This window comes from Eubalaena glacialis, chromosome 1 (genome assembly GCF_028564815.1).
Source record: "Eubalaena glacialis isolate mEubGla1 chromosome 1, mEubGla1.1.hap2.+ XY, whole genome shotgun sequence".
Classification (NCBI taxonomy): Eukaryota; Metazoa; Chordata; class Mammalia; order Artiodactyla; family Balaenidae; genus Eubalaena; species Eubalaena glacialis.
Window position 1 is genome coordinate 232823265 of NC_083716.1, and position 27254 is coordinate 232850518.

Consider the following 27254-nt stretch of genomic DNA (forward strand, 5'->3'; position numbering starts at 1 on the left):
GGATGAGTAAAACCTTGTCACAGGAGAGGACCGGCGTGGCTACACCCATAAGCTAAAAGTTGGGGGCAGGCGTCGCTGGCTGGGTGAGAGGCGGCCCGGCGGGTCACAGCACTGAGGACTGGGGCTGGGGGCATTCAGGAGCAGGGGCGGGAGGGCGCCCGCCAGCGGCTGGCCCCTGAGCAGGGGGCCGGGCAGCAACAGGCATCGGCTACAGCCAGTCGTCTCCGCGAGGCCAGGCCATAGAAGTCGGGAGTGCCCTCCGCCTGGCCCTGCCCTGCTCCGGCCGCCGCAGCGCAACTACAGCAGACCACCGCCTCCGCCGCGCGCTTACCCCGCGCCTCGCTTTTGGCCCCTCCCGGCCACCGTTGCTCACCGTAACTCCGCGCCCGTGACCCGGAAGAGCATTCTCCTTAGCAACTGCGGGACCGCGGCGGCGCTTGCCTCTCGGGAGACAAGGTGAGGCCTCCCCGTCACCTCTTCGCGCGCCCCACCTCGACCCCTCCCCAGGAGCGACCCCGGGTCTGGCCTTCGAGGCCTCCGCGTCGCTTCGGGGGGCACCTGCGCCGGCGGCCCCGGGCGAGTGCCTTCAGCCTCTGGAATCGCTCCCCGGCCCTGGCGTCGCCCCTGCTCACCCCACGCCCCACGCTCCTAGCCCACCCGGTCTCCCAGGCCCGTCTCCTCGCCCCCGAGCCCCGCCAGCCCTCCCTTGTAGCCTAGTATGGGGTCCTGGGAGGAGAAGCAGAGTTAAACAGGGCCTATTGCTGTAGAGAGAACGCTTCTCGAGGTTCGGGTCACCTGTGGACGCGTTCTTATGGGTCTGGATACAGATGTTTGGGATTGACAGGGATGGGGCGCCTTAGGAGCCTTGAACAGCAGGCACTTTATTGTAATACTTGGTGTTTGCCTGCTGCTTGGCGCTTTACAAACTGGTATACTTTATCTGCTTCGTTGATCGTGGAGACTCATTTAATCCAGCGTTTTGAACTGATCCTTTAACTGGGAATTAGCTTTCCAGTTTTTAGTGCGTTTAGTATTCTGTAAGTTAGATTTTGTGTCTTAACAGTTTTCTACAGAAGGAACTCTCCTTGGGACTGAGTAGGTCTGGGAAAAATTTCAAGTGAAATTTACTACGTTGAAGAAGTAGGGGCAGGTGTTGTTAATATCTTTGATTTACATTTGAAAACAGGTTCAACACAATCTCTGTTAAAATCCCAGCTGGCTTTTTTCCCCCCAGAAATTGAGAAAGTAAAATTTATATGAAAATACAAGAGACTGAAAACCTCCCTTAACTGAGTTTGGAGAAGTGAGACTAAGGAAGCTCTAAGCCTTATTTGAACATTGTTGGATAACTACATTATAATTAATCCAGTGACAGTGGAGCTAAAGCTGAGGCATATGAACAATTTTCGAAAATGACATGGGACTAAAATGTAGGAGTTTATATATCAAAATCCATTATTCAAAACAGTATAATTTCATTTCAGCTCAATAAGTATTTATTAAGTACTTACAGTACTCAGCATTTCCTTAGAGACATAGAAGAGCCAGAGAAATTTATACAGGCATCTGAATTGATTTTTTTTTGTAAGAGTTGAATAGGGATTTTAGGCTCAATTGCATTGGGCATCCTCCAAAGATTCATTTGTGAAGATGTGCAAACTCTTAAGCAGACATTCTGTGATATTTTATTGCTTTCTTACAGGTTTGGTGCCCATTTATTCACTTATTCAACAAGTATTTGAGTGCTTACTTGGCACTAGGCACTGTGTTTAGCATTGGAAATTGGGGAGAGTGAATGCATGCATGATCCCTGTCCTCAGCGGATGCAATCAAATTAATCACATGAATGTAAAACTGCAACTGTGACAAGTATTTGACTTCGGGAAGTCACAGAAGTGACATTTGAACTGAGATCTGAAGGATGCACAGGAAGGGAAGAATGATCCAGTCAGGAAAAACAGCAAGGGCAAAAAGACCCTGTGATGGCAGGGTTCATGGAGAGGACTGGGGACTTAAGATACAGATCTGTGTATCGCTCAGGAAGAGTGTAGAAGAATCTAGTGAGAGAGGGGGTTGGAGGGGTGGGCCAGAGGGTGCTGGGCCTTGTAAGCAGGTTGAAGAGTTTATCTTTGGAGTAAAGAGAAACCTCTGTACAGTTTTACTTAGAGACTTAGGCTAGATTGTGGGTGGAGATGACACAGTTAGATTGTGTTTGACTAGCCTGCTTTGTATCTTCTACTATTGGCTTAGTGTTTGCATTGTCTTCTCTTTCTTCGTTTTCTCAACATGCTCCTTCAGCTTTATTGCCGTTGAGGGAGACTCCAGGTACCATTAGCAAGGCATGTCTACTTTTTTTTTTAATTGGGAAAAAAGGAATTTTAGGGATTAGAATTGGACATTAGAAGTCAGTTGAGTTGAAATATTTTTGCATTAGTATGACTGCTAGGACACTAATTTCTGTGACTCTTTTTAATTGTGGTTAAAAAAATACATAGTATAAAGTTTACCCTCTTAACCATTTTTTAAGTGTGCAGTTAACTATATTTACATTGTTGTGTAACATCGCTAGGACTTTTTCATCTTGCAAAACTAAATTCTGTACAACTGCCTATTTCTCCTTCCCACCAACTCCTGGCAACCACCCTTCTACTTTCTGTTTTCATGATTTTGACTACTCTAGATATCTCATATAAGTGAAATCATACAAGGTGTGTCCGTCCATTTGTACTTTCATACGCCTTCTCTGCAGTATCCTTCCTTCTCCCATCAGTCAATTCAAATCCTACCAATTCTTTAAGGCCCAGTTCCTCTCCCTTGTCTTTCAACTTGAATTAATAGATCCAGAGTGGAAGAGGCCTTAGAAATTATCCTGTCTTATTCTAGGCGAGAAAATAGAGTCCTGTAGAAGTTTCAGTGATTAGCCCAAGGACAGACATCTTAGTGAGCTGGGGCAGAGTTGGGACTAGAGCTCTGGTCTTTCATCTTCTGGGTGGGTGCCTTTACTGCTTCAGTCTGCTTACATGTTGTGATTTTGTGCTTTATTCTTTAGTTAGACCAGAAGTACCACTGAGGCACAGAAACTGATTTCCACATCCCCATTCCAATATGTTGAGGCATATTCGATGCCTAGGAAGTATTTGTTGACGAATTGATTGTCTTTAGGACTTTCATTGCCTAAAAGGTGACTCTGCATAAAATTTTGAACTTCATTGATTCAGATCCTTGATTATATTAATCAAATTTACATTGGGCCTTCTGCAGTTGAATGATTCTTTCACTTTTGCCATCGGAGTTGAGACTCTCTCACTTTTTCCTCTCTTTATTGCATGTATTTGCCCATGGCATGTATACTTGGGTTCCCCTGCACATTTTGATGAGGAAGCCATCAGAAATGAAAAAGAACACATTAAACTTTTTAGGTTAGCTGATTTATTTTGAGGCAAAGGTTTATGTTTATTTGTGAGTTTTATTACTGCTAAATGGTTTTGAAAGAGTCATATTTGTACCACATTTTATAGTGTTCATCTCACAATGCTTACAGACTAGTTGATTTTAGGTATTGGACTGGAAATGATTTTGAGGTGGCTCAGTATTTTAAGTACAAAAAAAGTATAACAAAGTGTTTTCTGGTGTGAGGAAGATTTGTAAATTTTTATTTTCAGTTTCCCCATTTATTCCAGACTTTGGTTTTCTGTAATGTTGACCAGCCTTATAGGATCAGCCTTATAGGATACAGTTTTTAGAGTATCCTTTTACTGTAACCTTCAAAAAGTTTTTTGTTTTATCTGGGGAGTTTCTGTGGGAAATGAAGGTCATTTTCATTCAAATACTACTAAGCACATGTACAAGTCAAACTGTGGGCCTGGAATGGTTCTGTAAATCCCTCTGCGGTCCCGCTATTGGTGCCATTATTGGTGACGTGAGAGAAACTCAGCCAGAATTCTTGTTATCTTTATTAGACTGAGGGTGGTGGAACTGCACAAGATGCTTGTTTGTGTCATGTAACAGGAGGTAGAAGGATTTGACAATAAGAACTTCTCAGATAGCATTTTATTTGGAACCATAGCAAGAACTTGATGCCCCAGAGTTGCAATTATGTGATTAACTCTCGTGTTGATGCTAGATTTAGTCAAGTTTAGTCAGCCATTAGTCTAAAAAAACTTCTTTCCCAATTTTTAAAAATTGTGATAAAATACACATAATATAAAATTTACCATCTTAACCATTTTTGGTGTACAGTTCAGTGGTATTAAATACATTCATAGTGTTTTGCAATCATCACCACCATTCATCTCCAAAAACTGAAACTCTATACCCATTAAACCACGATTTCCCATTCTTCCCAGCGTCTGGCACCTACTAGTCTGCGTTCTGTCTCTGTGATTTTGACTACTATAATTACCTCATATAAGTGGAATCACACAGTATTTGTCTTTTTGTGCATAATGTTCTCAAGGTTCATCCATATTGTAGCATATGTCAGAATTTCCTTTTTAAGGCTTGTATGTATATACCACATTTTGCTTATCCATTGATCCATTGATGGACACTTAGGTTGTTTCCACGTTTAGCTGTTGTGAATAATGCTACTAATGGACATGAGTGTGCAGTCCAACTACTTCTGATTCCTTTCTTAAAACCCAGTAATAGCTGCCTCTGGGATGCACTAGTGGTGGCAGACAAGAGATAGTGTTCACACTAATAGGAAGGGACTTTCATGTTACACAAAGCACAGTGAAAATGTCTGATGAAATTAGCTGGAGATAAGGGCTAATGAAGAGGTACCTTGCCCTCAGAAAATGCCTTCTAATTAGAAAGTTAAGAGGAAGGGGATTATCATTTATGGAGCCTATCCTATGTGTTGAGTAATTCACATGTATTATGTCATTAAATATCAGTTGTTGCCCATTGAGAAAGAGGATTCACCTCTTTTACTGATGAGAATATAGAGGCTGAGGAAGTTTACTTAGGTCATAAGGCAGTAAGTGTTAGAACTAAAGTATGGACCCATGTCTGTCTGATTCCAAAGTCCATATTCCTTCCACCACACCACATTGGGCTACTTCTCTAAATCAGGTTCTGATTTCAGCATGAATGCTACGTATGAGAACATCAACATCAGTTCTAGAGGAACCATAAGGAAAAGGGCAAGTAATGAAGTAGGCTGATACAGTAGGGAGTTACCTGTTCCCTGTGGTTTAAAAAATCCTTCAAATGAAGGACAGTAATTGTTGGAGTATTTGATAGACTTGAGAGCTTGGGTACCTAAACCAGGAGGAGGCAGGAAGTTATGTAATGCTAATTGAGTAACTTTGCCCTTTAGATTCCTCTGAGGCTTCCTTTAATGAAATTGGATTGTTTCTATCTCCCATTAGCATTTGATGAGGAAGAGGTTTCTAGTGATTGTCTAGGTGCTGAGGGATTTGGAGAGAAGCCCCAAACATTTCTGTTTAACTTCATCTCATTTAGAGAGCATTTCTCTATGTGGGAAATAGTTGCTCCTTTCCCTCTTTGCCTTGGTTAGTTTTAGAGGATTGAATATGAAACTGTAGCAGCAGTTATATGAGGGAGGAGATAACAGCACATGGTTATTTTTGTTTAATTGTACTTAAAATCAACAATTTACATGGTTTGTTATTCTTTTTAGTTATTTTGCGTTTTTTAAATGAAAACATATTTGAATTGTTCATAGATCTTTTGCTCCAATAAGACATTTGTTTACTTTATGATTTACTGAATTTTGCCAGTTCAAATCAGTCTTTCTTAATAGTTTGGAAGTAAGGATACCCTATGAATTTTATGACTGAAATATACATTATTAATAGGGAATACTTTTAATGATTGAATTAGGAACCAATTTGTATTGTGAAGCGTTATTAGTTATTGGTTAAGACCATATTTTTTAGAAGCTGGGTAATTGAGGTGTAGTCAACTTACTATAAATTGTACGTATTAAAAGTATACAATTTATTAAGTTTTGATATATGTATATACTCAAGAGACTATTATCACAAACAAGATAGTGAACATATCCATCACCCCCAAAGCTTTCATAGCTTTCATTACATCCCTGGCTCCTTGACCCCCATGCCAGACAACCACTGATCTTTCTGTAATTATGTATTAATTTTATTTCCTAGAATTTCCTGGAATTTTATATAACTGAAATCATATAGTATGTAGTTATGCTTCTTTCACTCAGCGTAATTATTTTGATATTTATCCTTTTTTTTTTTTTAGTGTATCAGTAGTTTATTCCTCTTTAATGCTGAGTAATATTCCTTTGAATGGATGTACCAGCAGTTTATTAATACATTCACCTATTGATGGATGTATTGGTTGTTTCCAATTTTTAGTTGGTAACAAATGAAGTTGCTATGAAAATTTGTGTACGAGCCTTTGTGTGGATGTATACTGTTATTTCTCTTGGTTAAATACCTAGAAGTAGAATGGCTAGATCATATGGTAGGTATATGCTTAACTTTTAAAGCAACTGTCAAAGTTTTGGAAAGTGGGTGTACTATTTTGCATTTCCACCAGCAATGTATAAGAGGTCCAGTTCCTCCACATCCTTGTCAACACTTGGTGTGGTCAGTCTTTTTAACTTTAGACTTTCTTATAGATGTATATTGGTATCTCATTGTGATTTTATTTTATTTTTAACATTTATTTTATTTTATTTTTGTTGGCCGCACCATGAGGCATGAGGGATTTTAGTGAGCCTGCACCCCCTGCAGTAGAAGCGTGGAGTCTTAACCACTGGACCGCCAGGGAAGTCCCCTGATTTTAAATTGTATTTCCCTAAGGAAGTGATGCTGTTCATGTTTTCATGAACTTGTTTGCTATCCATATAACTTCTTTGGTGAAATGTCTGTTCAGATGTTTTGTCCATTTTTAATTGGGTGTGTTTCCTTATCACTGAATTTTAGAAGTTCTTTGTATATTCTGGATGTATATCCTTTTTCAGGCATAGGATTTGCAAATATTTTCTCCTAGTCTCTTTTTATTCTCTTAATGATGACTTTTGAAGAGCAGTTCTTAATTTTGATGAAGTCCAACTTACAATTTTTTCTTTTATGGATTGTGCTTTTCTTGCTTTATCTAAAAAAGTCTTTGCCTAAGTTAATATCACAATGATATTCTCCTATGTTCTGGAAGTTTTACTTGTAAATCTATGATCCACTTTGAGTAAATTTTTATATATAGTGCAAGGTATGGATCAAAGTTCATTTTTTTTTTTTTATTATTAGCACCTTTAATTATTATTTATTTTATTTTTTATTTTTTTTGGCTGTGTTGGGTCTTCGTTTCTGTGCGAGGGCTTCCTCTAGTTGCGGCAAGCGGGGGCCACTCTTCATTGCGGTGCGCGGGCCTCTCACTATCGTGGCCTCTCTTGTTGCGGAGCACAGGCTCCAGACGCGCAGGCTCAGTAGTTGTGGCTCACGGGCCTAGTTGCTCCGCGGCATGTGGGATCTTCCCAGACCAGGGCTCGAACCCGTGTCCCCCTGCATTAGCAGGCAGATTCTCAACCACTGCACCACCAGGGAAGCCCAAAGTTCATTTTTTAAATATATGGAATGCAAAAAAAAAAATAAACGGAATCCTATTTTTTTAGAACCATTTGTTGAAAAGACTGTATTCCTTCACTTAATTCCCTTGTGCCTAGGTTATACCTAGGTTGAAAATCTGTACATATTTTTGGTTCTATTTCTGGACTCTCTGTTTCATTTATCTATTTGTAGATATTGATGCCAGTACTACACTGATTTGATTACTATAGTGTTATAAAAAGACTTGAAGTCAGATAGTGTAAATCCTTCAACTTTGATGTTCTTTTTCCAGACTTTGGCTCTTTGAGGTCCTTTTCATTTCTGTATTAATTTTAGAATCAGCTTGTCAGCTTTTCAGAAAAGTCTGCTTGAGAATTTGATTCAAATTGTATTGAACCTATAGATAATTTGGGGAGAATTGCCATCTTAACATCTTCCAACCCATGAGCATTTATTTAGGTTTTCTTTCCTTTCTCTCAGCAATATTTTGTGGTGTTCACTGCGCATATCTTGTACATCTTTTGTCACAGCCCTGTGTATTTTGTATTTTTTTTTTTTTTTTAAATTATTTATTTATTTATTTTTGGCTGTGTTGGGTCTTCGTTTCTGTGGGAGGGCTTTCTCCAGTTGTGGCAAGTGGGGGGCCACTCTTCATCGCGGTGCGCGGGCCTCTCACTGTTGCGGCCTCTCTTGTTGCGGAGCACAGGCTCCAGACGCGCAGGCTCAGTAGTTGTGGCTCACGGGCCTAGTTTCTCCGCGGCATGTGGGATCTTCCCAGACCAGGGCTCGAACCCGCATCCCCTGCATTGGCAGGCAGATTCTCAACCACTGCGCCACCAGGGAAGCCCTATTTTGTATTTTTGATGCTATTGAAATGATGGTTTTTAAAATTTTATATTTTTGACTGTTGCTAGTATATAGAAATATGATTGATTTTTGTACATTGGCTCTTCTCTGTCAACCTGGCTATGGTTATTTCTTCTAGTAGCATTTTAAATAGATTTCATTGGATTTGCTACATAAAGATTATGTCATCTGTGAATACAATTTTACTTCTTCCATTTTTAAAATAAATTTATTTATTTATTTATTTATTTTTGGCTGTGTTGGGTCTTCATTGCTGTGTGCGGGCTTTCTCTAGTTGCGGCGAGCGGGGGCTCCTCTTCGTTCTGTGGCTTCTCTTGTTGCGGAGCATGGGCTCTAGGCGCGTGGGCTTCAGTAGTTGTGGCACATGGGCTCAGTAATTGTGGCTGGAGGGCTCTAGAGCGCAGACTCAGTAGATGTGGTGCACGGGGTTAGTTGCTCTGCGGCATGTGGGATTTTCCCGGACCAGGGATCGAACCCATGTCCCCTGCATTGGCAGGCGGATTCTTAACCCCTGCACCACCAGGGAAGTCCCTACTTCTTCCTTTTCAATCTTTAACTTTTTATTTTTTCTTATTATACTGGCTTCAGTTCCCAGTACAATGTTAAATATAAGTGGTGGAAGTAGACATATTTGTCTTATTCCTGATCTTAGGAAGAAAGCATTTAGTCTTTCACCATTAAGTGTGATGATAGCTGTAGGCTTTTGGTATATTTTCTTTGTCAGTGAAGAAGTTTCCTTCTATTCCTAGTTTGCTGAGAGCTTGTTTTTTTTTTTTTTTAATCAGAAACAAATGCTGGATTTAGTTAAATGCTTTTTCCGAGTCTACTGGAAATGGTTTAATACAGTCAATTACATTGACTTTCAAATATTAGAACTAACCTTGCATTCTCTAGATAAACCCTACTTGGTCCTGATGTGTTATTATTTTTATATGTTGTTGGAATTTATTTCTTGAAATTTATTAAAAATTTTCCATCTGTGGTTATGACAGATACTGGTTTGGGATGATTTTTCTTGTAATATCTTTGTTTTTGTTTTTGGTATCAGAGTAGTGCTGGCAACCTTCAATGAGTTGGGAAGTATTTCCTTTCCTTTAATTTTCCGGAATAGTTGATATAGAGTTGGTATTTCTTCCTTAAAGGTATTAGGTACGTACACATTTAGAATTGTTATTTGCTCTTGATGAATTAACCCCTTTAATGTTATGAAATGATCTTCAGCCACAGTAATGTTCTGTGCTCTGAAACCTGCATTGTCTGATATTAATGAAGCCATTCCGGCTTTCGTTTTGTTAGTGTTAGCATGGTATATCTTTTCCATACGTTTACTTTTAACTTAGTTGTGTCTTATATTTGAAGTGTTTCTGTAGGCAGCATATTGTTGGGTGTTGCTTTTTAACTAGTCTGACAATCTTTTTCTTTTTGGCCATGCCGTGTGGCTTGTGGGATCTTAGTTCCCCGACCAGGGATCAAACCCGTGCCCCCTGCAGTGGAAGCGTGGAGTCCTAACCAGTGGACCACCAGGGAATCCCCCCGACAATCTTTTAATTGGTGTACTTAGACCATTTACATTTAATGTGATTATTGATATGGTTAAGTTTGAATCTTTCATCTTGTTATTTTTCTTTTTTGTCCCATCTATTGTTTGCTTCACTTCTTTCGGATTAATTTTGTTTTTTCTAAAATTGTCCATCTCCCTTGTTGGCTTATTAATGATAACTATTTATTTATTTAGTGGTTACTTTAGGGTTTATATATACATGTTAAACTTGTCACAGTCTACTTTCAAGGATATCCTACCACTTCACATATAAAAACTTTTTTTGTCTGCGTTGGGTCTACGTTGCTGCATGTGGGCTTTCCCTAGTTGCGGTGAGCGGGGGCTAGTCTTTGTTGTGGTGCACGGGCTTCTCATTGCTGTGGCTTCTCTTGTTGCTGAGCACAGGCTCTAGGGCTCGCGGGCTTCAGTGGTTGTGGTGCGCAGGCTGTAGAGCGCAGGCTCAGTAGTTGTGGTGCATGGGCTTAGTTGCTCCGTGGCATGTGGGATCTTCCCAGACCAGGGATTGAACTCGTGTCCCCTGCATTGGCAGGCAGATTCTTAACCACTGTGCCACCAGGGAAGTCCTTTTTTTTGTTTTGTTTTGTTTTTGTTTGTTTGTTTTTGAAAACCTTTTAACAGTATCTTTTAATTTTCCCTCCTGGCCTTTGTGCTCATCATTTTTTTACTTCCACATATATGATCAATTCCAGTATACACTGTTGTTATTATTTATAAGTAATCAATTGTCTTTTAAAGAGACTTAAATTTTAAGAATAAAATCTTTATATTTACCTGTAAGTTACTTTTTCTAGTGCTCTTCATTCTTTTGTGTAGATCCAGGTTTGCATCTTTTATCATTTTCTTTCTGCTTTGAGGACTTTAGCGTTTCTGGCCATGCAGGTTTGCTAGTGATGATTATTTCAGTTTTCACATGTCTGAAAAAGTTTGTATTTTGCCTTTGTGTTTGAAAGATATATTTGCTGCATAAAGAATTCTAGATTAACATTTTTTATTTTTAATCAGTGTTACAAGGATTTTGATTCACTGTCTTCTACCTTGCTTGTTTCTGACAAGAAATCTGACCTCTTTATTTCTGTTTCTTGTACTTAATGTGTCTTTTTTTTCCTCTGCTGCTTGTAACATTTCCCTTTAGACTGGTTTTAACCAAACTGATTATGATTTGCCTTGGTATAGCTTTATGTTTCTTGTGAAACACTGAACTTCTTAAACTGTGGTTTTATAGTTTTCATCAAATTTGGAAAATTTTCAGCTGTTATTTCTTCAAATATTTTTTCTTTCTTTACTTTTCTCATTCCCCTTCCTCTGCCCTGCTGATTTCAGTTATACATATATTAGGTTGCTTAAAGTCCCACAGCTCACTGAGGCCCTCTGTTCATTTTTTTCTGTCTTTTTTTCCTGTTTTTCATTTTGGATAATTCCTATTGCTTTATCTTCAAGTTTACTAATTTTTTCCTCAACAGTGTCTGATCTGCTGTTAATGCCATCCAGTGTAGTTTTCATCTCAGGCATCATCATTTTTATTTCTAGAAATTTGATTTGGATCCTTTTTATATCTTCACTGTTTCTTAACCTGTTCAGTTTTTCCTCTAACTTTTTAAACATACAATTCTAATAACTACTACTTTCCTGTACTTTTTTATTATTCCTATATATTTCTACATTCTCTCTTTCTTTCTCTTTGTCTCTCTGCCCCTCTCTTTCTCTCACACACACAGTACACACATACACCCTATTTATTAATGAAGTAATGCTTGCATTTTTCATTAATAAATACATAATAAATAATAATAAATAAAATAAATACATAATAAATAATAAATAAATAATAAATAAAATAAATAAATAAAATAATAAATAAAATAAATACATAATAATTTCCCTATTTTGTATATTTGGATATAGGCTTAAGAAAGCTAGGTAGTTTGGTTTGCTCAAAATCAGACAGTTAATGTTCAGATTAAAATCTAGGTTTTTCACAATGTCTGCTCTTTCCGTTACTCCTGCTTCAGTAGGAGAGATAAGACAAGTGTTTAACTAAAACAGAAGTAAGAGTAGGGATGGCACCATAATAGAGAAGGATTATGAAAGATCACAAGGGAGTGTATAGGTTATAAAAGACTTCCAAGGATGCAGGAAGCATTTGGGATGAGCCTTGAAGGACAAGTGAGATTTTGCATGATACTCTAAGGAGGGCGAAGCATTTGCAGAGAGAAGAGTGTATTGCAGTATGTGAGGTTTGGAAGAGTGAGGCATGTGTTTAGCTGAATTGGGTGTGAATATGGAAAGCAGACGACTAGGCAGGTTAGGTTAGACTGAATTGTGGAGCGTTTTTGATGTCTGGCTTTATCACAAGTTTTTAAAATATATCTTGTCTTTTCAACTGCTGCATGCCTCTGACACAGAGATGGAGTCTTAAAATTTCCCTACATTCCTTAGTACAGTCTTGCACATAATTCATTTATAGCTTTTCTTACTATAGCACCCTTAGTTCTTCTTTATTAGTACTTGTGATTGCATTGTTTATTGTATAAGAAGTCTTAAATCTTGTGTTCATAAAATTCCTTCCAAAGAAGTCAGCATACTTTATGCTAATTCATTTATTGATTGTCTCAGCAGTCAGCTTACCATACCCTAAGAGTATCCCACTTTCTCAGGCATCCAGAATCCTGCTTCAACTTAAGGGTCATTGTGTAATCTTGTATTGTTCTAATGAAAGGAATGCTCAGATGATAGTGTTGTGGGCAGAGCCCAGGCCTGTTTCTCTGGAACTTTTTTACTTCTGGCTGGTAGGGAGGAGTACATGTGGCACTGTCCTTGAACTCACAGCTGCCCACCACATGCAGAATTGGCCCTGACACTTCAAGTGCTCAACTGGACTCACTCTGATCTTTGTATCTCAGAGGAATTGAGAGCTGAGGTTTCATCCAGGGTTTCATTGAATTTCAGTTGGGTAAAAAATAATTAATGGAAAAATATCTTACTGTTCAAATCACATCATTCCTCTTGTAATGCTTTTAATTATCTTCTGCAAACCTTTTTACTCTTTAGTTCTGACAAGTGCCCTCTTTGCTGGAGCTCCCTGAGGTGATTGCTAGTGGTTCTCAGTGAGTTTAATCAAAGAGCACGTGCCTTTTGCTGTAAACCCTCCCTACCCCCATGAAATTCCTTGTTAATGCAACTTCAGAAGAAAAGATGAAAATCAAGGATTTGCTAACTCCTAACAGGTGACTGGTTAGGACACTATAGAACCAAGCAGATTTTCAGTGGCAAATACTGAATCTAGAATTAAAAGACTATATATGTATTTACATGCATTTTTGTATGGTCTTGTTTGTTTTTAAATGGTAGTCTTTTATTAAATACTGAGAAGTTACAAAGTAATGTATGCAAAATATGTGTAAGGTATACAGAACACGAGAACAGTGAATACCCATGTACCTAACCACCAGTTTAAGAAAAAAATTGAAGATCTCTATGTTCCTGTTCCTTATCCCACCTCTTCCTTCCCATTTCAGAGGTAACCTGAGTTTTGTATTTTCTTCGTACTTGAACCATATAGTTTGTATCCTTAAACTGTTGTTTAATTTTGCATGTTTTTGAAATTTATAAAATGAAATCACAATGCAGATATTTTTCAGTGATTTGCTTCTCCCTATAACATTATATGTGTCTGCTTTGGTCATATTTTTGCAAGTATTTAATCCTAGGCTGCTTTCACTTAGTGTAAATTTATTTCTTAATAATTTTCCTCATTAGTCTTATAAAGAATATGATTCATATGTTTCTACCTTGTAGAAATAAAAAATGGTAACATTCTCTGACTGGATAAAAATAAACCATTCTCCTTTAAGGCGTTTAATGTACTCTCAGGGCCTTCCTTTGTGAGTGGGCAGGAGCCCTTTAAGGTGGTGGTTTATTTTTCCTGCCTTTCCCCTTATACTTCACCTTGGGCAGCCTGGACACGCCCCATTCTCCAACTAGGTGGCTTGGTGGTTCTTTACCCTGACTGCACAGAAGAATCACCTGAGGAGATTTAAGAATACCCATGCCTGGGCCAAACACTGACCAGTTAAATTTGAATATTTCTTTTTGTGACTGTTCTTATCTTTTGCCTGTTTTTTTGTTTTTGTTGTTGTTTGTTTTGTTTTGTTTTAGTTGGGTTGCTTCTTTCATATTGATTTGTAGGTCTTTACATATTCTGTATATAAATCTTTGGAGTCTTAAATGTTGCAAATATTTTCTTCCAGTCTGTTGCTTTGTCTTTATGGTTTCTTTTGGTTTACAGAAGCTTTTAATTTTTAAAATTTGAGTCTCTTTATGGTTTCTGTGTTTTATGTCTTAACTAAGAAGACATAGGGGTAAAGAAAGCTTTACCCCTAGATTTTGAGCAATTTTCTCCTATATTTTCTTTTAATATGTTTATAATTTTACTTCCAACATTTAGCACTTTAAGCCAACTGTAGTCTATTTTTTATGTATAGTATTAAGGATCTAACTTTGCTTTTCTCTAAGCAGACAGCCAGTTGTCCTATTATCATTTGAGTGGTCTTTCCCCCACTAATTTGAAATACCTTTTTTAGAATTTCCTAAGGGTCCATTTTTAGACTCAGTTTTCTTCTAATGATGTTTTTGCCTATTTCAACTATAATAATATCATACTCTTTTAATTACCATTACTTCATAGTATGTCTTCAAATCTGAGAGTAGATCTTTTCTTGTTACTCTTCCTTTGCAAATATTTTTCATCCATTGTGTACATTTTTTTCTTCCATTTGATTTTTGAAATTATTTTTTATTGGTGTGAAATTCACATAACATAAAATTAACCATTTTAAAGGGATATAGTGGCATTTCATGCATTCACAGTATTGTACAACCATCACCTCTGTCTAGTTCCAAAACATTTTCATCACCCCAAAAGAAAACCCTGTACCCATTAAGTAGTTGCTTCCTATTCTTCCCTTTCCCTGTTTTCTGGGAGTCACCAATCTGTGTTCTGTTCCTATGGATTTAACCTACTCTGGATATTACATATATAGTACATGGAATCATACATGACCTTGTGTCTGTCTGGCTTCTTTCACTTAGCATAATGTTTTTGAGGTTCATCCATATTGTAGCATGTATTAATTCTTTTTGTGGCTGAATAATATTCTATTGTATGTATATGCCACAATTTGTTTATCCGTTAATCTCTTGATGGACATTTGAGTTGTTTCCACCTTTTGGCTGTTGTGAATAGTGCTGCTTTGAACATGTGTGTACATTTATTTATTTGAGTAACTATTTTCAACTCTTTTGGGTATATACCCAGAAGGGGAATTGCTAGGTCATGTGGTAATTCTGTGTTTAACTTTTTGAGGAATTGCCAGGCTCTTTTCCACAGTGGTTGAACGATTTTACATTTCTACCAGCTACGTATGAGGGTTCCAGTTTCTCTACATCCTTGCCGATACTTGTTATTTTCTGGGTTTTGTTTTGGTGTAGACATTCTTTTGAGTGTAAATGGAACCTCATTGTGTGTTGTTTTTTTTTTTTCTTTTAATATTTATTTATTTATTTGGCTGTGCGCGGTCTTAGTCATGGCACACGGGATCTTCTTTGCCGCGTGTGGGATCTTTTAGTTGTGGCATGCGGGATCTAGTTCCCTGACCAGGGATGTAACCCGGGCCCCCTGCAGTGGGAGCTTGGAGTCTTAACCACTGGACCACCAGGGAAGTCCCTTCGTGGTTTTGATATGCATTTCCTTGATGGCTAATGATGTTGGGCATCTTTTCATGAACTTCTTGGCCATTAATATATCTTCTTTGGAAAACTGTCTATTCACAGCCTTTGCCCATTTTTTTTTTCCATTTGATTTTTAAGATGAGCTTCTTAGTTTCTATAAAAAAGTTGTGATTGGAATTTAATTGTGGTTACATTGAAGTTTTTGACTAATTTGCAGCCAACAGCTTTATAATATTGAGTCTTTCTTGTCAAGAGCAGGGTTTGTTTATTTGTTTAGGTCTTTTATAATTTTAAAAATAATGATGTTTGAATTTAAATTAGGTCTTATATCAGTGTTATTAATTTTGTTCCCAGACATTTTGTCATTTTGGTTATTACTAAGAATTGATATTTTTCCTCTCATGTTTTCAAATTAATTATTGTGGGCATATAGGAATGTTATTGATAATTTATTTGTTGATGTTGAATCTGCCCTTTCTGACATTCTTGATGAAATTATTACTCTTAATAATTTGTGAGTATAACCTTTGAGATTTTCTAGACAGTTATATTATCTGTAAATATTGAAAACCTCTTAAACTATTGAACCAACTTGATTTATGAAAAAGCATAATTATTTTAAATTGATAAGTCTAAATAGATGCTTTTTATTACCAGTGAATAGAGTTAAAATATATGTGTACATATATATGTATATATAATGTTGTTTGAGAAATGTAATTTATACTCTTGTAAGAAACAAAAAATAAAACGTTACTAAAAGGTATGCCTTAAAGTGAGAATCCTTAGTAATCCTACTTTCTAAAGAGAATTGTTGTTATGAATGCGGTGTGTCTAAATAGAGGTTTCATTTGTTATACTTTGAGAGGTAAAGACAATTAAAGAGATGGTTCATTGCTAGACTGTTGGCATTTTTAAGGCCAGTGCCATATTTCACTTGAGAATTTCATCCCCTACTGTCCCTGGAATGATAACAAGAGAGTTTAATTTATATTAAAAATATAGGTAAAAGAAGTTCTTCCTTTTCTTAAAAGTGTATGCCACTCTTTCCTACTCTAGTGTAATAGGTTCTATGCTCTTCAAGAACTATAAAAATAATTTATTTTTTTGTATCTTTGCTTCTTAACTGAGGATATTTCTTGTTATCCTGGGAGACCTGGAACTTAGCAGAAGTATTTCTGCCTAAGGAGTGAGAAACTGTCTTGGCTTTTACGTAGGATGCACTGCACAGCAGATCCACATGGAGGACATGGATTGGGCTGATAGTGGTTTAGAAGCAGCTCTAGTTTGAAATGGGGGCTAATGTGAGAGGCCCTGACTAGAATGAATGGAGTAAATGTGGTTTTGCTCTAGAATGAGCTTCACTGACTGCGAACTTGGAATTAATGTTCCAAGAGAAACCTCATGAAGGTGAGAGATGCTCCTGAGGTCTGCAGAAGAATGCATATTTAGTCTCCTAGAGCTGATTAAAGGGATTCTAGCTCCTGACAAGATGGAGATTCAGAGCTGGAAGAAACCTTAGATCCTCATCCTTTACAGCTGGCTTAGGCTTGTTCAAAGTATTTAAGGCCTTGGGGGATTGGAAAATATTTTTGAATCAAGTTTGGCTTCTAAAGTGAAGGGTAGACTAGATACTGAGAAACAGCAAATCAGAGAAGATTAAATATGGTATTTAATGGGGGAGAACTGGAGAATATGTTGTTTTGGAGAAACTTATTAGAGACATATAGTCACTATATTCCTGGGAAAATTTTTTTTAAATATTAAAAAGTAATTGCAAATGACTTATGTAAAGAATTTAAAAATAAATATAAATAGAACAAAATTCTTTTTTATACAAAGTTTTCTAACTGATTATTAGTGGAATATAATAAAAAGGCTATTAACTTTATATACAGATCTTCCTTGATGGGGCGACTTCTCAGTAAACTTCTCAGCTAAGTTGAAAATGTGTTTAATACACCTAACCTACTGAACATCATAGCATAGCCTTGCCTACCTTAAATGTGTTCAGAACACTTACGTTAGCCCACAGTGGGGCAAAATCATCTAACACAAGGTCTATTCTATAATAAAATGTTGAATAGCTGATGTAATTTATTGAATACTGTACTGAAAGTGAAGAACAGAAGGGTTGTCTGGGTCTAGAATGGTTGTAAGTGTATCAGTTGTTCATGCTTGTAAGGGTGTGGGTGACTGGGAACTGTGGCTCACTGCCACTATTCAGCATCACAAGACAGTATCTACCACATATTGCTAGCCTGACAAAAGATCAAAATTCAAAAATTGAAGTACAGTTTCTACTGAATGTGTATCGCTTTCACACCATCGTAAAGTTGAAAAATCCTAAGTTGAACCATCGTAAGGTGGTTCCAGATACAACCATCTGCGTTGTATTTGGACACTACTGAACTCATATTGTAATGCTTTATCAATTGATTGTATTGGATTTTCTAGGTAGACAGTAATTTCATTTATAATTGACCATTTTGTCTCTTTTCTAATATTTATATTACCTGTTTTTGTTATATAGCAACAACTAGCTGCTTTAGAACAATATTGAATGAATGGTAAATAATTTAGCTGTTATAGCTGGCAGCATTTTTCCTGTTCTGGGAATGCCTCTAGTGCTTTATCATTATCCATAAGTTATTTTCTGTGGCTATCTTTCAACTTTTTTCCTTTTTAAACTTTACTTGGTAGAATCACATGCAGTTGTAAGAAATAATACAGAGAGATCCTGTGTACACTTCATCTGGTTTCCTCTTGTAGAGCTATAGTATAATATCACAACTAGGAAATTGATATCAATGCAATTTACCCATCTTATTCGGATTTTACCAGTTTTACTTGTACTCTGTGTATGTGTGTGTATTTCATTCTGTTACATCTGTAGATTGACCACCACAGTCAAGATACAGAATATTTCCTTCACAAGGACCTCTCGTGCTACACTTTCACGGCTATAGCCATCTCCCTCACTCTCTGCCTCCCTAACCGCTGGCAACCTCTAAACTCTTTCTGTCTAATTTGTCATTTCAGGAATGCTTTATATATGGAACGAGGTATGTAGTACATACCTTTGAGACTGACTTTTTTCACTCAACACAGTTCCCTTGTGATTTCTCCAGGTTGTTGCATGGATCAATAGTTTGTTCCTTGTTACTGCTGAGTAGTATCATGGCATGGATGTACCATAGCTTGGTTAACCATTCATCTGTTGAAGGACACCTGGGTTGTTTTTGGCTATTACGAATAAAGTTGCTATAAACATTCATGTGGAAGTTTTTGTGTGAATGTAAGTTTTCATTTCTCTGGCATAAATGCTCAAGAGTGCATATACCCTTTGCTTAGATTCACCTGTTGCTAGTATTTTGTCCCATTTCCTTTATTTTTTGTGATCACTCACCCTCCCTCCCTCTCATCCTCTACACACACACACACAAATATAAAATAACAGTTTTCTTGAGCTTCTTGAGAGTAAATTGCATACATGTTTACCCCTAAATTCTTCAGTGAGTATTTTTCAAGAATAAGGATATTTTTACACACCTAAAGAAAAGTTATCAACTTAGTTAATTTAACATTTATACAACTTTGATCATATCTGCCATCTATTACAAGTTGTCAGTTGATCCAGTAATGTCTCTTTTAGCATCTTTCCCCCTCTAGGACAGGATCTGGTGTAGGATCCCACATGGTATTTAGTTGTCATGTTTCTTTTATCTCCTTTAATCTGGAACAGCTCTTTAGCCTTTTTTGTCTATATGACATTGGTATTTTTTGAAGAAGACAGTTTTTTTTTTTTTTTTAACAGGATGTTCCTCATTTGGTTTGTCTGATGTTTGCTTATGATTAGATTCAAGTTATGTATTATTCTTGGCCTGAATACTACATAAGAGGTGTTGTTTCCTTGAGAAATATATCTTATCACGTTAGAAAAATTTCTTTTTAGTCCTACTTTACTAAGAAGTCTTAATTATGAATAGGAGTTGGGTGCACATTGTTAGAGCTTGGAGTTGAGGCCACTGGCTGGCCGATGAACTCACAGGTGTAGGTTGTGTGCTGCATGAGTGGCAAGGGTGTCTGGCCCAGTGAGTGGAGTTTGATAGTAATCCTTGCTGCAAGTAGAAAGAAAATGAAATAGGTGTTGGACTTGATCCATGCCTTTTGGCTTCTAGCCTGATGACAGTTTGGTTCCATTGTGTTAATTTACTATATAGTGAATATGTTAACAGATTTCATAATGTTAGAGTAAACATTCTATACCATGCACTCATGGAATATAATTTTAAAAATTTAATGTTGGATAAATTTTTTATTTTTTGTTTTATTTTGGATTTTGCATTTATGTTCGTAACAAAACTTCTTCTGTAATTCTGTGTGTGAAAGAGTGTGTGTGTGTGTATGTGTTCTGTCTTTGTCAGATTTGGTATCAGGGTTATTATTTAGCCTTAGCATGAATCAGAAAGTTTTTTTTTAAAACCCCTCCTTTCCCCCCAGCAGTTTAAATAACATTGAATTTACCTGTCTCTAAAACGATCTGAGCCCCGTGCATTTTGGGGAGAGCTTGTGGATCTTTGGCAGCATTTTCCAGTTTCTTCTCTGGTTAAAGGTCTGTGTAGGTTTTTACCTCTTCTTAGGTTGTGTCTCTGCCCTGCTTTCCATTATTCTTAGGATAAAGATTCAGGCTCTGCATTTGTGGTCCTATATTCTTTTTGCTGCCTAAGTGTTGTCACCATTCATCCATTTATTCAGTTACTCAAGCTAGAAATCTCTGAGTCTTCTTAGATTTTCCCCTCTACTTATGCCCCCTACTAATTCTGTTCTTAATTTACATTTTGAATCTGTTTGCTTTTTTTCCATCCCTACCGCTGCCTGGACCCTTCCAGCTGTCTTAACAGGTTTCTCAGTCTCCAGTGTCTCCTTCTAAGTCAGCCCGTGAACTACAGCTGCAGTGGTGACACTAAATTGTAAATCTGATCATGTTAGGCCCCTGTTCAGAACTTTTTGGTGGTCCCAGGGCGAAGCCTTACCCAGAGCTTCTGATTTGGGTACAAGAGTCCGCTTGCCTATCCTTGTTTTCTAGCTTCTAGCTTTGGTCTGCTCCCCAGCAGTCCAGCTGCAAGTCATTCCCCAGAATTTCTTCGCCCACATTTTTCACCATTTGCTCTCCAGAGTGTGCCCTCTGACCTCTTCTCCGCCTGGTGCATTCCTCTTTACCCTTGAGCATTTCTCACAGCCTTTTTCTGTGAAGCCCCCCCCCGGAGGGGACTTCTTCACCAACAGAATTTATCAACTCCTCTCTGCGCAGCTACCTTACCTTTGCTCTTTTGTGACTGTAGTTATATTCTATTGAAACTATTTTTTGCATATCTCTTTTTCTACTATATATTCTGTGATCTCTTTAAGGGCAGAGACTGTGTATTAATTTTTGCATGTAGTGTTAGCACGCTGCTTGGCACCGTAGATTCTCAGATGCTTGTTGAACGAGTACAAGGTGTATTTAGAGGATTGTGAGAAAACTGGTTGAAGCAGAAGGTTCTTAGAGGACTATGTGAGATGGTGAGCCAGTAGGGCCAGCAGATTATGAAGCAATTTGAATGTTTGGCTAAGGAGTTTGGACTTTTTCTTTAGTTACAAGAGGGGTAGAGGAAGGAGGCAAGAGGAGGGAAGGTCATTTATTATTGTTGTGCTAAAGAGACTGGTTAAAGTTCCATTATGGTATTAAAATTATTTTTAGTTTTTTAAATCTTTTTGTGTGGGTACTGGTTTATCAAATAAATAAAGATTGCTGCCAAGGTAAATAAGTGCCCTTACATTAATAATAACGAATGCTTATCGAGTGCTTACTATCTGCCAGGTACTGTTTTGAGAACTCTGCATGTATTACCTCATGTAGTACTCAAGACAGCTCTACATGGTAGGTTTTAGTATTGCCTCTTTTAGATGGTGAAACTGAGGCACAGAGACGTTAAATAACTTGCCCAAAGCCACAACTTTCAAGTGGTAGAACAGGATTCAAACCTGGGCATTTTGGCTTCAGAAGCCTCTTAACCACTGAGCTCTGCTGTCTTCCATTAACCTTTTAGCCTATTGTAGTAGCACTTGGCCCTCCAGAAACTGGCATTTTAACCTTAAATTAAGAACCAGGGAAACCATTTTCTATATTAACTGACATAAGCACATATTATTTGACTTGTTTTACAGTAGATGATCTATTTAGTAATAGCTTCAAATGTTTCGTCTGTTGCTTCAAGTGGGAACTAAAATTGAGCCTATTCTGCATATGATTAGCATTTAAGGTACTTTTTGAAAGTATTAAATATTTGAAATGAACTTTTAAACATCAAACAGCTGGTTGTCTTAGCAAATTAGAAGTGAGAGTTTAGAGGAAACCCTGTTAAGTTTTCTGGCCCTTGTCCTCAGGCCAGGTAAGAATTGTTCCAGCATATTCTTCAGTGCTTGTTCTAGTCTTTGTTAATTGTTTCAAAAAAAGAGCTCCACTATCCCTGAAGGAAGGCAATTTTATGATCTCTGATCTGTCTGGGAGTTTTTCTTTGTAATTCGTTGCAGAGATTAAAATGTGCTTTATTCTTTTCAAGTTTCTTTTAAGGTCACTACCATGTGAAGTAACACAAAATACATGTGTGTAGGTTTGCCAAGATTACAGTTGCTGTGGGAATCATAACTTTGGATTTCCTCACATCTGGATTATGAAACGTGCACAAAGGCCCTGTATGAATATAGGTTTTATATTTTATGTGCATCTGGAAGTAGCAAGGTCTTAGTGATGTAGCTTCCCATAAATGACAAGTTGAACTCTTACAGCCTGCAATTTTAAAGTAATCCCAAGGTTCTTAACTTTGCTGTGGAGCTGATGTCCCATGCTTTCCTCCTCCACTTGGAAGGCTTGTGTCAACACTGGGAAACTGGAGCTCTGGAGTGGAAGTGGAGGCCCAGCTTATTTCCCTGGGACCAGTAGACTTCAGGTTTGTTTTGTCTCCCGAGAAGTAAGGATTCCAGTGCTGCTGTTTTGAGTTCTCTTTTTGAAGCAGCAAGGAAAGAAGTGCCACAGGTCTGTCTTAGTTGCATTTCAATATTTTTGGATTTATTTTGGTTATTTGTTTTTCTTGGATTGTCCTATTTCTCTACTATCTACCTGAAGTTATTAATTATTAAATCCATGGTGATGCCCTTATGGGTGGTAGAGGTTTTTATCTGGGAAATACAGAATTTTGAAAAGGCTGCAAACCCTAGAGTCGTTATCTTTCAAGCTCACTCATGTTGAATGGTGTGAACATGGAATATAATTTCACTATAGAAAGGAGGACTAGCATCAGTTTGTTTTTGTAGGGCCTCTCTCAGGTCTCCCTGTACAGGGTGCTTAGCTGACAGACCAGATCCCAAATCCGCAGATTGGCTTAGGGGGTCATTAAAGTTTCCTCATCTTTCTATCTGTGGTCTGAATTTAGTCTTAGTCATTTTGCTGTTTAGAATTTTGTGTCTGGCATTCCTCCAGGTGCCTTGAATAATGCTAGAATTCTTCTCTGTGACTTTGAGGGAACAGTACAACTGCTTGTGACTTTGCATGTCTTCCTCTGGAGTGTCCTGCAAGATGCCATGGGGACCTTGTGTTGTAGGCAGGAACATGGTCCTTAGCGAGGCCCTATCTTGCTTGGGGCTGAGTCTGTAGGTAGTAAATTCCAGATGTTTGTAGCTGCAGCCCTGAGAGTAGGCATTGTTGTAGCAACACCTTCCCAAGAAAAAAGTAAGATATAAGTGACATTTAAAAAAAAAAAAAAACGGGCTTCCCTAGTGGCGCAGTGGTTGAGAATCTGCCTGCCAATGCAGGGGACACGGGTTCGCGCCCTGGTCTGGGAAGATCCCACATGCCGCGGAGCAACTAGGCCCGTGAGCCACAACTACTGAGCCTGCGCGTCTGGAGCCTGTGCTCCGCAACAAGAGAGGCCGCGATAGTGAGAGGCCCGCGCACCGCGATGAAGAGTGGCCCCCGCTTGCCGCAACTAGAGAAAGCCCTCGCACAGAAACGAAGACCCAACACAGCCAAAAATAAAATAAATAAATAAATAAATAATTTAAAAAAACCCCCCAAAAACAAAAACTAACAGAAGCCAGGTTGATATTAATCTTTTGTTTAAAGTAGAAAAAAAATAGTTTTCATGGAAACTGACATTTGAAGTAACTTAGGGAAAACTGCTTTCAATTCTTGTATGTTTTAGTCATTTTGTCCAGTTGATTATAGATTGTGAAAGTCACATATTTTTCCAAATTGCCATGGTAAAATTGGCCATGTGGATAAGCTTTGCAACTTTTTTCCTTTGTCTTACTAATTTTGAGATTAGTGTATGTGGATAGATTAAGGCTTTGATTACCATTCAAATTATGCATATAGCTGGTGGATGAGTTAGTTTTCAGCTCTATTATTAAATCGTTGCTTCTGTATCACAGCATGAAATTTGGACTAAATCTGTATGATAACCTTGCTCCATAAAATTTATGCTTTATGTAAGTAAAGGCCTTAAGTGATAATAGTAGTTTTCACTGAGTAGAATATTTTACCATTTATGACTTGTAATTTAAGAGTTTTTAAAAGGGAAATTAAAAGCCTTCTCACATGCTTCAGTGTAGTTTAGTACGTGTATGTGTATATGTGGAAGGTGAAGTGCTGTGTGTGTGTATAGGAGTAGGTGAAATAACATTGGGTATTATTTGGTAATTATTGAATTTGAGTGCTGAGCATACATTCATTACATCATTCTTTCTACTTTGTGATTGTTTTTAAATTTCCAAAATAAAAAGATAAAAAAAGTCTCCCCAAAAGTAATGAGGAAAAGTGATAAGGCCTTAGACTTTTATTTGATAGCACGGACTAGGAGTTAATGAAAGACATGTCACAATTTCCGGTACCTTCTGAGCAGCTTTTTCAGTGCTGCTGAAATACTGCCCTGAATTTCTTCAGGAGAGAGAATATTCTTTTATCCTATTATTGCCCAAGTTTACTGATGGCAGAGATATTCCAGTGTGACCACTCACATTATGAAAATAAAACCTTTTGTTTATGAGACACTTTCCTTTGCTATTTAGAACTGAGCGTGCATTCTGATACCAATGGGTACCTTCTTGTGCTTCTTTAGATTCTGATTTCTGTTTAAAAAAAATGAAGTTTTTGTTTAGTCCCTATTCTTTTAGATTCCAAAAGTTTCTCTATCTGTTCCTTCCCCCACAGGATGAGGAAAGATTTCTTCTTATTTCTAAAGGTACTTGTGTTTGACCTGAGCCTTTTGCTACTTTGTCTAGAATTTGTCTCCAAAGTCTGTATGTTTATCCCCAAAAGAGAAGATAGAATACATTTCAGGGGTTTGAAAGTGCCAATTGGTATGAAAGTCTTTAAAGCATAAGAAGTAATCTTATTTGTTCCAATTTAGAAATTCTGTAAATGACTTTAATCATAATAAAATATGGAAGAGAAACATGATTGAATTTATAATATAATTCTGTACAAAGTAAACATGAGCAATGAAGCTATTTGCTGAAAAATGAGGCAGCTTCCACCTCATAAGATTTTGGGGCCTTATTTGGTAGCAAAGCTTTTATTTGAGAAGACCCTGGATGATCTTTTTCAATTTTGGTTTTGTATGCTGCTGCCTTAAAGCAAATCTTACATTTATTGTTGTGTTATTTATGGTCAGAACTCTGGTACTTCAATGACATTAAGATGATTCTTTCTTTATTAGGCAGGGAGATGATACCTAGATCCACCCTAGCAATATCCTTAATGTACTTCCTGCCTTTACTGATGTACTCCTGTGTATTATCAAGATGTGAAAATATTAAACTCCAGAATTCAGATAATCTTATAGTAGACATCAAGATTCTAGAGTATTAAATGAATTTAAAAAGAATTTCATAAGCAGGGGAAAGATAGTTCAGTTGTCTTCAAGGGTTTTCTTAAATTCTGGAATATGGGGAAATGTTTTAGTATTTTGAAGATTATTATTATCATTACCTTTTAAAATTTGAGTTGAGAAACACTACATAGGCTTTTCATTCTTTTTCATCAGTGTCAAAGTTTATTGCCAAACTCTGTCTTTTTAATTCCCACTGTGACATTAGGCCATCGTAAATTATTATCATGTTATCAAGAACATTTATTCAGGGTCTGCTTTGTAGGGCACTTTGTAGAAATAGGCATAAGACATACTTCCTGCTCTTCAATAATTTATGGTTGTCGAGGAGTGACACGGCATTTTTTTTTTAGGTATAGTTGATATACAGTATTCTACAAGGTTCAGTTGCACCAACATAGTGATTCACAGTTTTTTAAAAGTTATTCTTCATTTATATTTATTATAAAATATTGGCTAAGGGCATCTCTTTTAATTACTTCATTCAGTGAACATTTCCTGGGTGCCCTCTATGTGTCAGCCCTACTAGGCACTGGGATACAGTGGTAAACCAGACAGACAATGCCCCACGCTCTTGGCGCTTACATTCTAGGATCTTAAATACTTAGCATGCTGAACGATGTAATTGTTCAGGACTTTACAGGGGAGGTATTACTTTGTTCTGGTATGGTTAGGAAAGGCTGACTGAGGGGGTAGGGCATGAGCTGGACAGCTGGACAGGAAGTAAATGTCCCTTTCCCAGTGTGTATTATGTGGAACCTGCTGTAAAGGATTTTGTGGCCAAATAAACATGGAAAACATAGCACACCCTGGGATTGCAGAGAAGTGATCCCAAGAGCTAGAGAAATTAGGTGAGGTTTGTAGAGGAGAGAGGAAGTGGAATTTGAGCTCTTCTTCAATGGGTACAATTTTAAGAGTGAGGTTGGAGTGGAAGGTGAGTGAATGTGTGAACTTGAGAAACACGGGACATGCTGGGGAAGTACTAGTCAAAATGTACCTATCCCTGTCCCCCCTCCTCTCCTCACTGGAGCTGTCATTTATCTTGGCCCTACCTTTTCAACTCTTCTTTCCTTTCAGTATTTTAACACATTTAAGTTTCCTCTTTAATGAAAATAATAGCAACAGCAAATGGAAACTCTGTCTTTTGATTTCACCTCTCCCTCCTCACAGCCAAACCTCACTGAACTCATTAGTTCCACATCCTCCCTGCCCATTAGTGCCTCACCTTATTTCTCTTTGGTTGTTATTCCTGTTGCTTCACTAAAACAGCTCTCACCAAGCTCCCTGTGACATCCATACTGCCAAGTCAAATGAACACTTAATTCTTTATTTCACCTCTCTTAGCAGCATACAACTTTATTGCCCACCACCTTCTAGAAACCTTGATTTCCTTGACATCACGCTCTCCCAAGTTTTCTGTATCCTTCTGAGGAGACCATTCCTTTCTGTCTTTGCAGTTTTGGTTTTCTTCTCCCTGGCTATTGAACTCTGAGGCTCCTCAAGTCTCAATCCTAGGCTACTTCTCTTTTTATTCCATACTGTCTCCCTAGGACAGTCTCCTCTGTGTTTACGACTTCAATTACTGTTTGTTCTCTGGTGACTCCCAAATTTGACCTCAGC

At 37.8% G+C, this 27254-nt stretch overlaps 1 protein-coding gene and 1 non-coding gene across 9 annotated transcripts in view; both read left to right on the forward strand.

Moving 5' to 3' along the window:
* The first annotated feature begins 394 nt into the window (after positions 1–394).
* Positions 395–27254, forward strand: part of DIS3L2 (DIS3 like 3'-5' exoribonuclease 2) — a 378405-nt gene continuing 351545 nt past the window's right edge. For all 8 annotated transcript variants that reach the window (XR_009700788.1, XM_061188495.1, XM_061188488.1 and 5 more), the window contains exon 1: positions 395–456. The gene's annotated coding sequence lies outside the window, so the exon portion shown is untranslated. The remainder of the gene's footprint in view (positions 457–27254) is intronic.
* Positions 19701–19834, forward strand: LOC133079160 (small nucleolar RNA SNORA62/SNORA6 family). The gene has a single exon (XR_009698067.1). It is a non-coding gene; the product is annotated as a small nucleolar RNA SNORA62/SNORA6 family (small nucleolar RNA).